Genomic DNA, 16134 nt, shown 5'->3' with positions numbered 1-16134 from the left:
ATGATGTTATTACATTTTGAGAGGTTGCTTTCTCATATTGACACATGATGTTATTACATTTTGAGAGGTTGTGTACTCACATTGAGACATGATGTAATTACATCTTTGAGAGGTTGTCTTATATTGAGACATGATGTTGTTCCATTTTGAGAGGTTGCTTTCTCATATTGAGACATGATAGTATTCCAAGTTTAAGAGGTTGTGTTCTCAAATTGAGACATGATGATCTTACTTTTTTGCGAGGTTGTGTTCCCATAGTGAAACATGATCTTATTCCATTCTGAGATGTTGTTTTCTCATATTGAGACATGATGTTATTACATTTTGAGAGGTTGTTTTCTCATATTGAGACATGACGTTATTACATTTTGAGAGGTTGTGTTCTCATATTGAGACATTATTCTATCACATTTTGAGATATTGTGTTCTCATCATGAGACATAATGCGACTACAGTTTGAGAGGTTGTGTCCTCATAGTGAGACATGATGTAATTACATGTTTGAGAGGTTGTGTTCTCATATTGAGATATGATGTTATTTCATGTTTAAGAGGTTGTTTTGTTTAGTTATCGTGTTCTCATATTGAGACATGATGATCTGACTTTTTTGCGAGGTTGTGTTCCCATAGTGAAACATGATGTTATTACATTTTGAGAGGTTCTGTTCGTATATTGACACATGACGTTATTACATTTTGAGAGGTTGTGTTCTCATATTGAGACATGATGTTATTACATTTTGAGAGGTTGTGTACACATATTGAGACATGATGTAATTACATGTTTGAGAGGTTGTCTTATATTGAGACATGATGTTGCTCCATTTGAGAGGTTGCTTTCTCATATTGAGACATGATATTATTCCAAGTTTAAGAGGTTGTGTTCTCATATTGAGACATGATGACCTTACTTTTTTGCGAGGTTGTGTTCCCATAGTGAAACATGATCTTATTCCATTCTGAGAGGTTGTTTTCTCATATTGAGACATGATGTTATTACATTTTGAGAGGTTGCTTTCTCATATTGACACATGACGTTATTACATTTTGAGAGGTTGTGTTCTCATATTGAGACATTATTCTATTACATTTTGAGATATTGTGTTCTCATCATGAGACATAATGCGACTACATTTTGAGAGGGTTGTGCCCTCATAGTGAGACATGATGTAATTACATGTTTGAGAGGTTGTGTTCTCATATTGAGACATGATGTTATTACATTTTGAGAGGTTGCTTTCTCATATTGACACATGACGTTATTACATTTTGAGAGGTTGTGTTCTCATATTGAGACAGTATTCTATTACATTTTGAGACATTGTGTTCTCATCATGAGACATAATGCGACTACATTTTGAGAGGTTGTGTCCTCATAGTGAGACATGATGTAATTACATGTTTGAGAGGTTGTGTTCTCATATTGAGACATGATGTTATTACATTTTGAGAGGTTGCTTTCTCATATTGACACATGACGTTATTACATTTTGAGAGGTTGTGTTCTCATATTGAGACAGTATTCTATTACATTTTGAGACATTGTGTTCTCATCATGAGACATAATGCGACTACATTTTGAGAGGTTGTGTCCTCATAGTGAGACATGATGTTATTACATGTTTGAGAGGTTGTCTGATATTGAGACATGATGTTATTACATTTTGAGAGGTTGTTTTCTCATATTGAGACATGACGTTATTACATTTTGAGAGGTTGTGTTCTAATATTGAGACATTATTCTATTACATTTTGAGATATTGTGTTCTCATCATGAGACATAATGCGACTACATTTTGAGAGGTTGTGTCCTCATAGTGAGACATGATGTAATTACATGTTTGAGAGGTTGCTTTCTCATATTGACACATGACGTTATTACATTTTGAGAGGTTGTGTTCTCATATTGAGACATTATTCTATTACATTTTGAGACATTGTGTTCTCATATTGACACATGATGTTATTACATTTTGAGAGGTTGTGTACTCACATTGAGACATGATGTAATTACATCTTTGAGAGGTTGTCTTATATTAAGACATGATGTTGTTCCATTTTGAGAGGTTGCTTTCTCATATTGAGACATGATATTATTCCAAGTTTAAGAGGTTGTGTTCTCAAATTGAGACATGATGATCTTACTTTTTTTGCGAGGTTGTGTTCCCATAGTGAAACATGATCTTATTCCATTCTGAGAGGTTGTTTTCTCATATTGAGACATGATGTTATTACATTTTGAGATATTGTGTTCTCATCATGAGACATAATGCGACTACATTTTGAGAGGTTGTGTCCTCATAGTGAGACATTATTCTATTACATTTTGAGATATTGTGTTCTCATCATGAGACATAATGCGACTACATTTTGAGAGGTTGTGCCCTCATAGTGAGACATGATGTAATTACATGTTTGAGAGGTTGTGTTTTCATATTGAGACATGATGTTGTTACATTTAGAGAGGTTGTGTACTCATATTGAGACATGATGTAATTACATGTTTGAGAGGTTGTCTTATATTGAGACATGATGTTATTCCATGTTTGAGTGGTTGTGTTCTCATATTGAGATATGATGTTATTCCATGTTTAAGAGGTTGTTTTGTTTAGTTATCGTGTTCTCATATTGAGACATGATGATCTTACTTTTTTGCGAGGTTGTGTTCCCATAGTGAAACATGATGTTATTACATTTTGAGAGGTTCTGTTCGTATATTGACACATGACGTTATTACATTTTGAGATGTTGTGTTCTCATATTGAGACATGATGTTATTACATTTTGAGAGGTTGTGTACACATATTGAGACATGATGTAATTACATGTTTGAGAGGTTGTCTTATATTGAGACATGATGTTGTTCCATTTGAGAGGTTGGTTTCTCATATTGAGACATGATATTATTCCAAGTTTAAGAGGTTGTGTTCTCATATTGAGCCATGATGACCTTACTTTTTTGCGAGGTTGTGTTCCCATAGTGAAACATGATCTTATTCCATTCTGAGAGGTTGTTTTCTCATATTGAGACATGATGTTGTTACATTTAGAGAGGTTGTGTACTCATATTGAGACATGATGTAATTACATGTTTGAGAGGTTGTCTTATATTGAGACATGATGTTATTCCATGTTTGAGTGGTTGTGTTCTCATATTGAGACATGATGTTATTACATGTTTGAGAGGTTGTCTGATATTGAGACATGATGTTATTACATTTTGAGAGGTTGTTTTCTCATATTGAGACATGACGTTATTACATTTTGAGAGGTTGTGTTCTCATATTGAGACATTATTCTATTACATTTTGAGATATTGTGTTCTCATCATGAGACATAATGCGACTACATTTTGAGAGGTTGTGTCCTCATAGTGAGACATGATGTAATTACATGTTTGAGAGGTTGTGTTCTCATATTGAGACATGATGTTATTACATTTTGAGAGGTTGCTTTCTCATATTGACACATGATGTTATTACATTTTGAGAGGTTGTGTACTCACATTGAGACATGATGTAATTACATCTTTGAGAGGTTGTCTTATATTGAGACATGATGTTGTTCCATTTTGAGAGGTTGCTTTCTCATATTGAGACATGATAGTATTCCAAGTTTAAGAGGTTGTGTTCTCAAATTGAGACATGATGATCTTACTTTTTTGCGAGGTTGTGTTCCCATAGTGAAACATGATCTTATTCCATTCTGAGATGTTGTTTTCTCATATTGAGACATGATGTTATTACATTTTGAGATATTGTGTTCTCATCATGAGACATAATGCGACTACATTTTGAGAGGTTGTGTCCTCATAGTGAGACATGATGTAATTACATGTTTGAGAGGTTGTGTTCTCATATTGAGATATGATGTTATTCCATGTTTAAGAGGTTGTTTTGTTTAGTTATCGTGTTCTCATATTGAGACATGATGATCTTACTTTTTTGCGAGGTTGTGTTCCCATAGTGAAACATGATGTTATTACATTTTGAGAGGTTCTGTTCGTATATTGACACATGACGTTATTACATTTTGAGAGGTTGTGTTCTCATATTGACACATGATGTTATTACAGTTTGAGAGGTTGTGTACACATATTGAGACATGATGTAATTACATGTTTGAGAGGTTGTCTTATATTGAGACATGATGTTGCTCCATTTGAGAGGTTGCTTTCTCATATTGAGACATGATATTATTCCAAGTTTAAGAGGTTGTGTTCTCATATTGAGACATGATGACCTTACTTTTTTGCGAGGTTGTGTTCCCATAGTGAAACATGATCTTATTCCATTCTGAGAGGTTGTTTTCTCATATTGAGACATGATGTTATTACATTTTGAGAGGTTGCTTTCTCATATTGACACATGACGTTATTACATTTTGAGAGGTTGTGTTCTCATATTGAGACATTATTCTATTACATTTTGAGATATTGTGTTCTCATCATGAGACATAATGCGACTACATTTTGAGAGGGTTGTGCCCTCATAGTGAGACATGATGTAATTACATGTTTGAGAGGTTGTGTTCTCATATTGAGACATGATGTTATTACATTTTGAGAGGTTGCTTTCTCATATTGACACATGACGTTATTACATTTTGAGAGGTTGTGTTCTCATATTGAGAAAGTATTCTATTACATTTTGAGACATTGTGTTCTCATCATGAGACATAATGCGACTACATTTTGAGAGGTTGTGTCCTCATAGTGAGACATGATGTAATTACATGTTTGAGAGGTTGTGTTCTCATATTGAGACATGATGTTGTTACATTTAGAGAGGTTGTGTACTCATATTGAGACATGATGTAATTACATGTTTGAGAGGTTGTCTTATATTGAGACATGATGTTATTCCATGTTTGAGTGGTTGTGTTCTCATATTGAGACATGATGTTATTACATGTTTGAGAGGTTGTCTGATATTGAGACATGATGTTATTACATTTTGAGAGGTTGTTTTCTCATATTGAGACATGACGTTATTACATTTTGAGAGGTTGTGTTCTCATATTGAGACATTATTCTATTACATTTTGAGCTATTGTGTTCTCATCATGAGACATAATGCGACTACATTTTGAGAGGTTGTGTCCTCATAGTGAGACATGATGTAATTACATGTTTGAGAGGTTGTGTTCTCATATTGAGACATGATGTTATTACATTTTGAGAGGTTGCTTTCTCATATTGACACATGACGTTATTACATTTTGAGAGGTTGTGTTCTCATATTGAGACATTATTCTATTACATTTTGAGATATTGTGTTCTCATCATGAGACATAATGCGACTACATTTTGAGAGGTTGTGCCCTCATAGTGAGACATGATGTAATTACATGTTTGAGAGGTTGTGTTCTCATATTGAGACATGATGTTATTACATTTTGAGAGGTTAATTTCTCATATTGACACATGACGTTATTACATTTTGAGAGGTTGTGTTCTCATATTGAGACAGTATTCTATTACATTTTGAGACATTGTGTTCTCATCATGAGACATAATGCGACTACATTTTGAGAGGTTGTGTCCTCATAGTGAGACATGATGTAATTACATGTTTGAGAGGTTGTGTTCTCATATTGAGACATGATGTTGTTACATTTAGAGAGGTTGTGTACTCATATTGAGACATGATGTAATTACATGTTTGAGAGGTTGTCTTATATTGAGACATGATGTTATTCCATGTTTGAGTGGTTGTGTTCTCATATTGAGACATGATGTTATTACATGTTTGAGAGGTTGTTTGATATTGAGACATGATGTTATTACATTTTGAGAGGTTGTTTTCTCATATTGAGACATGATGTTATTACATTTTGAGAGGTTGTGTTCTCATATTGAGACATTATTCTATTACATTTTGAGATATTGTGTTCTCATCATGAGACATAATGCGACTACATTTTGAGAGGTTGTGTCCTCATAGTGAGACATGATGTAATTACATGTTTGAGAGGTTGTGTTCTCATATTGAGACATGATGTTATTACATTTTGAGAGGTTGCTTTCTCATATTGACACATGACGTTATTACATTTTGAGAGGTTGTGTTCTCATATTGAGACAGTATTCTATTACATTTTGAGACATTGTGTTCTCATCATGAGACATAATGCGACTACATTTTGAGAGGTTGTGTCCTCATAGTGAGACATGATGTAATTACATGTTTGAGAGGTTGTGTTCTCATATTGAGACATGATGTTGTTACATTTAGAGAGGTTGGTTACTCATATTGAGACATGATGAAATTACATGTTTGAGAGGTTGTCTTATATTGAGACATGATGTTATTCCATGTTTGAGTGGTTGTGTTCTCATATTGAGACATGATGGTATTACATGTTTGAGAGGTTGTGTTCTCATATTGAGACATGATGTTATTACATGTTTGAGAGGTTGTCTGATATTGAGACATGATGTTATTACATTTTGAGAGGTTGTTTTCTCATATTGAGACATGATGTTATCACATTTTGAGAGGTTGTGTACTCATATTTAGACATGATTTAATTACATGTTTGAGAGGTTGTCTTATATTGAGACATGATGTTGTTACATTTTGAGAGGTTGCTTTCACATATTGAGACATGATGTTATTCTATGTTTGAGAGGTTGTGTACTCATATTGAGACATGATGTTATTCCAAGTTTAAGAGGTTGTTTTGTTTAGTTATCGTGTTCTCATATTGAGACATGATGATCTTACTTTTTTGCGAGGTTGTGTTCCCATAGTGAAACATGATCTTATTCCAGGTTGTTTTCTCATATTGAGACATGATGTTATTACATTTTGAGAGGTTGCTTTCTCATATTGACACATGACGTTATTACATTTTGAGAGGTTGTGTTCTCATATTGAGACATTATTCTATTACATTTTGAGACATTGTGTTCTCATCATGACACATAATGCGACTACATTTTGAGAGGTTGTGTCCTCATAGTGAGACATGATGTTATTACATTTTGAGAGGTTGTGTACTCATATTGAGACATGATGTAATTACATGTTTGAGAGGTTGTCTTATATTGAGACATGATGTTATTCCATGTTTGAGAGGTTGTGTTCTCATATTGAGACATGATGTTATTACATTTTGAGAGGTTGTTTTCTCATATTGAGACATGATGTTATTACATCTTGAGAGGTTGTGTACTCATATTTAGACATGATGTAATTACATGTTTGAGAGGTTGTTTAGTTTAGTTATCGTGTTCTCATATCGAGATATGATGTTATTCCATGTTTGAGAGGTTGTCTTATATTGAGACATGATGTTGTTACATTTTGAGAGGTTGCTTTCTCATATTGAGACATGATGTAATTACACGTTTGAGAGGTTCTTTTCTCATATTAAGACATAATGTTTTAACATGTTTGAGAGGTTGTGTGCTCATATTGAGACATGATGTTATTACAAGTTTAAGTGTTTTTTTATTTTAGTTATCGTGTTCTCATATTGAGACATGATGCGACTACATTTTGAGAGGTTGTTTTCTCATATTGAGACATGATGTTATTACATGTTTGAGATGTTGTCTTATATTGAGACATGATGTTATTACATTTTGAGAGGTTGTTTTCTCATATTGAGACATGATGTTATTACAAGTTTAAGAGGTTGTTTAGTGTAGTTATCATGTTCTCATATTGAGACATTAGGCTATTACATTTTGAGAGGTTGTGTTCTCATCTTGAGACATAATGTGACTACATTTTGAGAGGTTGTGTTCTCATAGTGAGACATGATGTTATTACATGTTTGAGAGGTTGTCTTATATTGAGACATGATGTTATTTCATTTTGCGAGGTTGTTTTCTCATATTGAGACATGATGTTATTACATTTTGAGAGGTTGTGTACTCATATTGAGACATGATGTAATTACATGTTTGAGAGGTCTTATATTGAGACATGATGTTGTTACATTTTTAGAGGTTGCTTTCTCATATTGAGACATGATGTTATTCGAAGTTTAAGAGGTTGTTTTTTTTAGTTATCGTGTTCTCATATTGAGACATGATGATCTTACTTTTTTGCGAGGTTGTATTCCCACAGTGAAACATGATGTTTTAACATGTTTGAGAGGTTGTGTGCTCATATTGAGACATGATGTTATTACAAGTTTAAGTGTTTTTTTATTTTAGTTATCGTGTTCTCATATTGCGACATGATGCGACTACATTTTGAGAGGTTGCTTTCTCATATTGAGACATGATGTTATTACAAATTTGAGAGGTTGTCTTATATTGAGACATGATGTTATTTCATTTTGCGAGGTTGTTTTCTCATATTGAGACAAGATGTTATTACATTTTGAGAGGTTGTGTACTCATATTGAGACATGATGTAATTACATGTTTGAGAGGTCTTATATTGAGACATGATGTTGATACATTTTTAGAGGTTGCTTTCTCATATTGAGACATGATGTTATTCCAACTTTAAGAGGTTGTTTTTTTTAGTTATCGTGTTCTCATATTGAGACATGATGATCTTACTTTTTTGCAAGGTTGTGTTCCCACAGTGAAACATGATCTTATTCCATTCTGAGAGGTTGTTTTCTCATATTGAGACATGATGTTATTACATTTTGAGAGGTTGCTTTCTCATATTGACACATGATGTTATTACATTTTGAGAGGTTGTTTTCTCATATTGAGACATGATGTTATTACATTTTGAGAGGTTGTGTACTCATATTGAGACATGATGTCATTACATGTTTGAGAGGTCTTATATTGAGACATGATGTTGTTACATTTTTAGAGGTTGCTTTCTCATATTGAGACATGATGTTATTACATTTTGAGAGGTTGCTTTCTCATATTGACACATAATGTTATAACATGTTTGAGAGGTTGTGTGCTCATATTGAGACATGATGTTATTACAAGTTTAAGTGTTTTTTTATTTTAGTTATCGTGTGCTCATATTGAGACATGATGCGACTACATTTTGAGAGGTTGTGTTCTCATATTGAGACATGATGTTATTACATGTTTGAGAGGTTGTCTTATATTGAGACATGATGTTATTTCATTTTGCGAGGTTGTTTTCTCATATTGAGACATGATGTTATTACATTTTGAGAGGTTGTGTACTCATATTGAGACATGATGTAATTACATGTTTGAGAGGTCTTATATTGAGACATGATGTTGTTACATTTTTAGAGGTTGCTTTCTCATATTGAGACATGATGTTATTCGAAGTTTAAGAGGTTGTTTTTTTTAGTTATCGTGTTCTCATATTGAGACATGATGATCTTACTTTTTTGCGAGGTTGTATTCCCACAGTGAAACATGATCTTATTCCATTCTGAGAGGTTGTTTTCTCATATTGAGACATGATGTTATTACATTTTGAGAGGTTGTTTTCTCATATTGAGACATGATGTTATTACATTTTGAGAGGTTGCTTTCTCATATTGACACATAATGTTATAACATGTTTGAGAGGTTGTGTGCTCATATTGAGACATGATGTTATTACAAGTGTAAGTGTTTTTTTATTTTAGTTATCGTGTTCTCATATTGAGACATGATGCGACTACATTTTGAGAGGTTGTGTTCTCATATTGAGACATGATATTATTACATGTTTGAGAGGTTGTCTTATATTGAGACATGATGTTATTTCATTTTGCGAGGTTGTTTTCTCATATTGAGACATGATGTTATTACATTTTGAGAGGTTGTGTACTCATATTGAGACATGATGTAATTACATGTTTGAGAGGTCTTATATTGAGACATGATGTTGTTACATTTTTAGAGGTTGCTTTCTCATATTGAGACATGATGTTATTCGAAGTTTAAGAGGTTGTTTTTTTTAGTTATCGTGTTCTCATATTGAGACATGATGATCTTACTTTTTTGCGAGGTTGTATTCCCACAGTGAAACATGATCTTATTCCATTCTGAGAGGTTGTTTTCTCATATTGAGACATGATGTTATTACATTTTGAGAGGTTGTTTTCTCATATTGAGACATGATGTTATTACATTTTGAGAGGTTGCTTTCTCATATTGACACATAATGTTATAACATGTTTGAGAGGTTGTGTGCTCATATTGAGACATGATGTTATTACAAGTTTAAGTGTTTTTTTATTTTAGTTATCGTGTTCTCATATTGAGACATGATGCGACTACATTTTGAGAGGTTGTGTTCTCATATTGAGACATGATATTATTACATGTTTGAGAGGTTGTCTTATATTGAGACACGATGTTATTTCATTTTGAGAGGTTGTTTTCTCATATTGAGACATGATGTTATTACATTTTGAGAGGTTGTGTACTCATATTGAGACATGATGTAATTACATGTTTGAGAGGTCTTATATTGAGACATGATGTTGTTACATTTTTAGAGGTTGCTTTCTCATATTGAGACATGATGTTATTCCAACTTTAAGAGGTTGTTTTTTTTAGTTATCGTGTTCTCATATTGAGACATGATGATCTTACTTTTTTGCGAGGTTGTGTTCCCACAGTGAAACATGATCTTATTCCATTCTGAGAGGTTGTTTTCTCATATTGAGACATGATGTTATTACATTTTGAGAGGTTGCTTTCTCATATTGACACATGATGTTATTACATTTTGAGAGGTTGTTTTCTCATATTGAGACATGATGTTATTACATTTTGAGAGGTTGTGTACTCATATTGAGACATGATGTAATTACATGTTTGAGAGGTCTTATATTGAGACATGATGTTGTTACATTTTTAGAGGTTGCTTTCTCATATTGAGACATGATGTTATTCGAAGTTTAAGAGGTTGTTTTTTTTAGTTATCGTGTTCTCATATTGAGACATGATGATCTTACTTTTTTGCGAGGTTGTATTCCCACAGTGAAACATGATGTTTTAACATGTTTGAGAGGTTGTGTGCTCATATTGAGACATGATGTTATTACAAGTTTAAGTGTTTTTTTATTTTAGTTATCGTGTTCTCATATTGCGACATGATGCGACTACATTTTGAGAGGTTGCTTTCTCATATTGAGACATGATGTTATTACATGTTTGAGAGGTTGTCTTATATTGAGACATGATGTTATTTCATTTTGCGAGGTTGTTTTCTCATATTGAGACAAGATGTTATTACATTTTGAGAGGTTGTGTACTCATATTGAGACATGATGTAATTACATGTTTGAGAGGTCTTATATTGAGACATGATGTTGTTACATTTTTAGAGGTTGCTTTCTCATATTGAGACATGATGTTATTCGAAGTTTAAGAGGTTGTTTTTTTTAGTTATCGTGTTCTCATATTGAGACATGATGATCTTACTTTTTTGCGAGGTTGTATTCCCACAGTGAAACATGATGTTTTAACATGTTTGAGAGGTTGTGTGCTCATATTGAGACATGATGTTATTACAAGTTTAAGTGTTTTTTTATTTTAGTTATCGTGTTCTCATATTGCGACATGATGCGACTACATTTTGAGAGGTTGTGTTCTCATATTGAGACATGATGTTATTACATGTTTGAGAGGTTGTCTTATATTGAGACATGATGTTATTCCATTCTGAGAGGTTGTTTTCTCATATTGAGACATAATGTTATTACATTTTGAGAGGTTGTTTTCTCATATTGAGACATGATGTTATTACATTTTGAGAGGTTGCTTTCTCATATTGACACATAATGTTATAACATGTTTGAGAGGTTGTGTGCTCATATTGAGACATGATGTTATTACAAGTTTAAGTGTTTTTTTATTTTAGTTATCGTGTGCTCATATTGAGACATGATGCGACTACATTTTGAGAGGTTGTGTTCTCATATTGAGACATGATGTTATTACATGTTTGAGAGGTTGTCTTATATTGAGACATGATGTTATTTCATTTTGCGAGGTTGTTTTCTCATATTGAGACATGATGTTATTACATTTTGAGAGGTTGTGTACTCATATTGAGACATGATGTAATTACATGTTTGAGAGGTCTTATATTGAGACATGATGTTGTTACATTTTTAGAGGTTGCTTTCTCATATTGAGACGTGATGTTATTCGAAGTTTAAGAGGTTGTTTTTTTTAGTTATCGTGTTCTCATATTGAGACATGATGATCTTACTTTTTTGCGAGGTTGTATTCCCACAGTGAAACATGATCTTATTCCATTCTGAGAGGTTGTTTTCTCATATTGAGACATGATGTTATTACATTTTGAGAGGTTGTTTTCTCATATTGAGACATGATGTTATTACATTTTGAGAGGTTGCTTTCTCATATTGACACATAATGTTATAACATGTTTGAGAGGTTGTGTGCTCATATTGAGACATGATGTTATTACAAGTTTAAGTGTTTTTTTATTTTAGTTATCGTGTTCTCATATTGACACATGATGTTATTACATTTTGAGAGGTTGTTTTCTCATATTGAGACATGATGTTATTACATTTTGAGAGGTTGTGTACTCATATTGAGACATGATGTAATTACATGTTTGAGAGGTCTTATATTGAGACATGATGTTGTTACATTTTTAGAGGTTGCTTTCTCATATTGAGACATGATGTTATTCGAAGTTTAAGAGGTTGTTTTTTTTAGTTATCGTGTTCTCATATTGAGACATGATGATCTTACTTTTTTGCGAGGTTGTATTCCCACAGTGAAACATGATGTTTTAACATGTTTGAGAGGTTGTGTGCTCATATTGAGACATGATGTTATTACAAGTTTAAGTGTTTTTTTATTTTAGTTATCGTGTTCTCATATTGCGACATGATGCGACTACATTTTGAGAGGTTGCTTTCTCATATTGAGACATGATGTTATTACATGTTTGAGAGGTTGTCTTATATTGAGACATGATGTTATTTCATTTTGCGAGGTTGTTTTCTCATATTGAGACAAGATGTTATTACATTTTGAGAGGTTGTGTACTCATATTGAGACATGATGTAATTACATGTTTGAGAGGTCTTATATTGAGACATGATGTTGTTACATTTTTAGAGGTTGCTTTCTCATATTGAGACATGATGTTATTCGAAGTTTAAGAGGTTGTTTTTTTTAGTTATCGTGTTCTCATATTGAGACATGATGATCTTACTTTTTTGCGAGGTTGTATTCCCACAGTGAAACATGATGTTTTAACATGTTTGAGAGGTTGTGTGCTCATATTGAGACATGATGTTATTACAAGTTTAAGTGTTTTTTTATTTTAGTTATCGTGTTCTCATATTGCGACATGATGCGACTACATTTTGAGAGGTTGTGTTCTCATATTGAGACATGATGTTATTACATGTTTGAGAGGTTGTCTTATATTGAGACATGATGTTATTCCATTCTGAGAGGTTGTTTTCTCATATTGAGACATAATGTTATTACATTTTGAGAGGTTGTTTTCTCATATTGAGACATGATGTTATTACATTTTGAGAGGTTGCTTTCTCATATTGACACATAATGTTATAACATGTTTGATAGGTTGTGTGCTCATATTGAGACATGATGTTATTACAAGTTTAAGTGTTTTTTTATTTTAGTTATCGTGTGCTCATATTGAGACATGATGCGACTACATTTTGAGAGGTTGTGTTCTCATATTGAGACATGATGTTATTACATGTTTGAGAGGTTGTCTTATATTGAGACATGATGTTATTTCATTTTGCGAGGTTGTTTTCTCATATTGAGACATGATGTTATTACATTTTGAGAGGTTGTGTACTCATATTGAGACATGATGTAATTACATGTTTGAGAGGTCTTATATTGAGACATGATGTTGTTACATTTTTAGAGGTTGCTTTCTCATATTGAGACATGATGTTATTCGAAGTTTAAGAGGTTGTTTTTTTTAGTTATCGTGTTCTCATATCGAGACATGATGATCTTACTTTTTTGCGAGGTTGTATTCCCACAGTGAAACATGATCTTATTCCATTCTGAGAGGTTGTTTTCTCATATTGAGACATGATGTTATTACATTTTGAGAGGTTGTTTTCTCATATTGAGACATGATGTTATTACATTTTGAGAGGTTGCTTTCTCATATTGACACATAATGTTATAACATGTTTGAGAGGTTGTGTGCTCATATTGAGACATGATGTTATTACAAGTTTAAGTGTTTTTTTATTTTAGTTATCGTGTTCTCATATTGAGACATGATGCGACTACATTTTGAGAGGTTGTGTTCTCATATTGAGACATGATGTTATTACATGTTTGAGAGGTTGTCTTATATTGAGACATGATGTTATTTCATTTTGAGAGGTTGTTTTCTCATATTGAGACATGATGTTATTACATTTTGAGAGGTTGTGTACTCATATTGAGACATGATGTAATTACATGTTTGAGAGGTCTTATATTGAGACATGATGTTGTTACATTTTTAGAGGTTGCTTTCTCATATTGAGACATGATGTTATTCCAACTTTAAGAGGTTGTTTTTTTTAGTTATCGTGTTCTCATATTGAGACTTGATGATCTTACTTTTTTGCGAGGTTGTGTTCCCACAGTGAAACATGATCTTATTCCATTCTGAGAGGTTGTTTTCTCATATTGAGACATGATGTTATTACATTTTGAGAGGTTGCTTTCTCATATTGACACATGATGTAATTACATGTTTGAGAGGTTGTTTTCTCATATTGAGACATGATGTTATTACATTTTGAGAGATTGTGTACTCATATTGAGACATGATGTTATTACAAGTTTAAGAGGTTGTTTAGTTTAGTTATCGTGTTCTCATATTGAGACATGATGCGACTACATTTTGAGAGGTTGTTTTCTCATATTGAGACATGATGTTATTACATGTTTGAGATGTTGTCTTATATTGAGACATGATGTTATTACATTTTGAGAGGTTGTTTTCTCATATTGAGACATGATGTTATTAAAAGTTTAAGAGGTTGTTTAGTGTAGTTATCATGTTCTCATATTGAGACATTATGCTATTACATTTTGAGAGGTTGTTTTCTCATATTGAGACATGATGTTATTACATGTTTGAGATGTTTTCTTATATTGAGACATGATGTTATTACATTTTGAGAGGTTGTTTTCTCATATTGAGACATGATGTTATTACAAGTTTAAGAGGTTGTTTAGTGTAGTTATCATGTTCTCATATTGAGACATGATGCGACTACATTTTGAGAGGTTGTTTTCTCATATTGAGACATGATGTTATTACATGTTTGAGATGTTGTCTTATATTGAGACATGATGTTATTACATTTTGAGAGGTTGTGTGCTCATATTGAGACATGATGTTATTACAAGTTTAAGAGGTTGTTTAGTTTAGTTATCATGTTCTCATATTGAGACATGATGCGACTACATTTTGAGAGGTTGTGTTCTCATATTGAGACATGATGTTATTACATGTTTGAGAGGTTGTCTTATATTGAGACATGATGTTATTCCATTCTGAGAGGTTGTTTTCTCATATTGAGACATAATGTTATTACATTTTGAGAGGTTGTTTTCTCATATTGAGACATGATGTTATTACATTTTGAGAGGTTGCTTTCTCATATTGACACATAATGTTATAACATGTTTGATAGGTTGTGTGCTCATATTGAGACATGATGTTATTACAAGTTTAAGTGTTTTTTTATTTTAGTTATCGTGTGCTCATATTGAGACATGATGCGACTACATTTTGAGAGGTTGTGTTCTCATATTGAGACATGATGTTATTACATGTTTGAGAGGTTGTCTTATATTGAGACATGATGTTATTTCATTTTGCGAGGTTGTTTTCTCATATTGAGACATGATGTTATTACATTTTGAGAGGTTGTGTACTCATATTGAGACATGATGTAATTACATGTTTGAGAGGTCTTATATTGAGACATGATGTTGTTACATTTTTAGAGGTTGCTTTCTCATATTGAGACATGATGTTATTCGAAGTTTAAGAGGTTGTTTTTTTTAGTTATCGTGTTCTCATATCGAGACATGATGATCTTACTTTTTTGCGAGGTTGTATTCCCACAGTGAAACATGATCTTATTCCATTCTGAGAGGTTGTTTTCTCATATTGAGACATGATGTTATTACATTTTGAGAGGTTGTTTTCTCATATTGAGACATGATGTTATTACA

Source organism: Lampris incognitus, chromosome 3, assembly GCF_029633865.1.
Source record: "Lampris incognitus isolate fLamInc1 chromosome 3, fLamInc1.hap2, whole genome shotgun sequence".
In the NCBI taxonomy this organism is placed as follows: domain Eukaryota; kingdom Metazoa; phylum Chordata; class Actinopteri; order Lampriformes; family Lampridae; genus Lampris; species Lampris incognitus.
Note: the sequence above shows the minus strand (reverse complement) of the source record.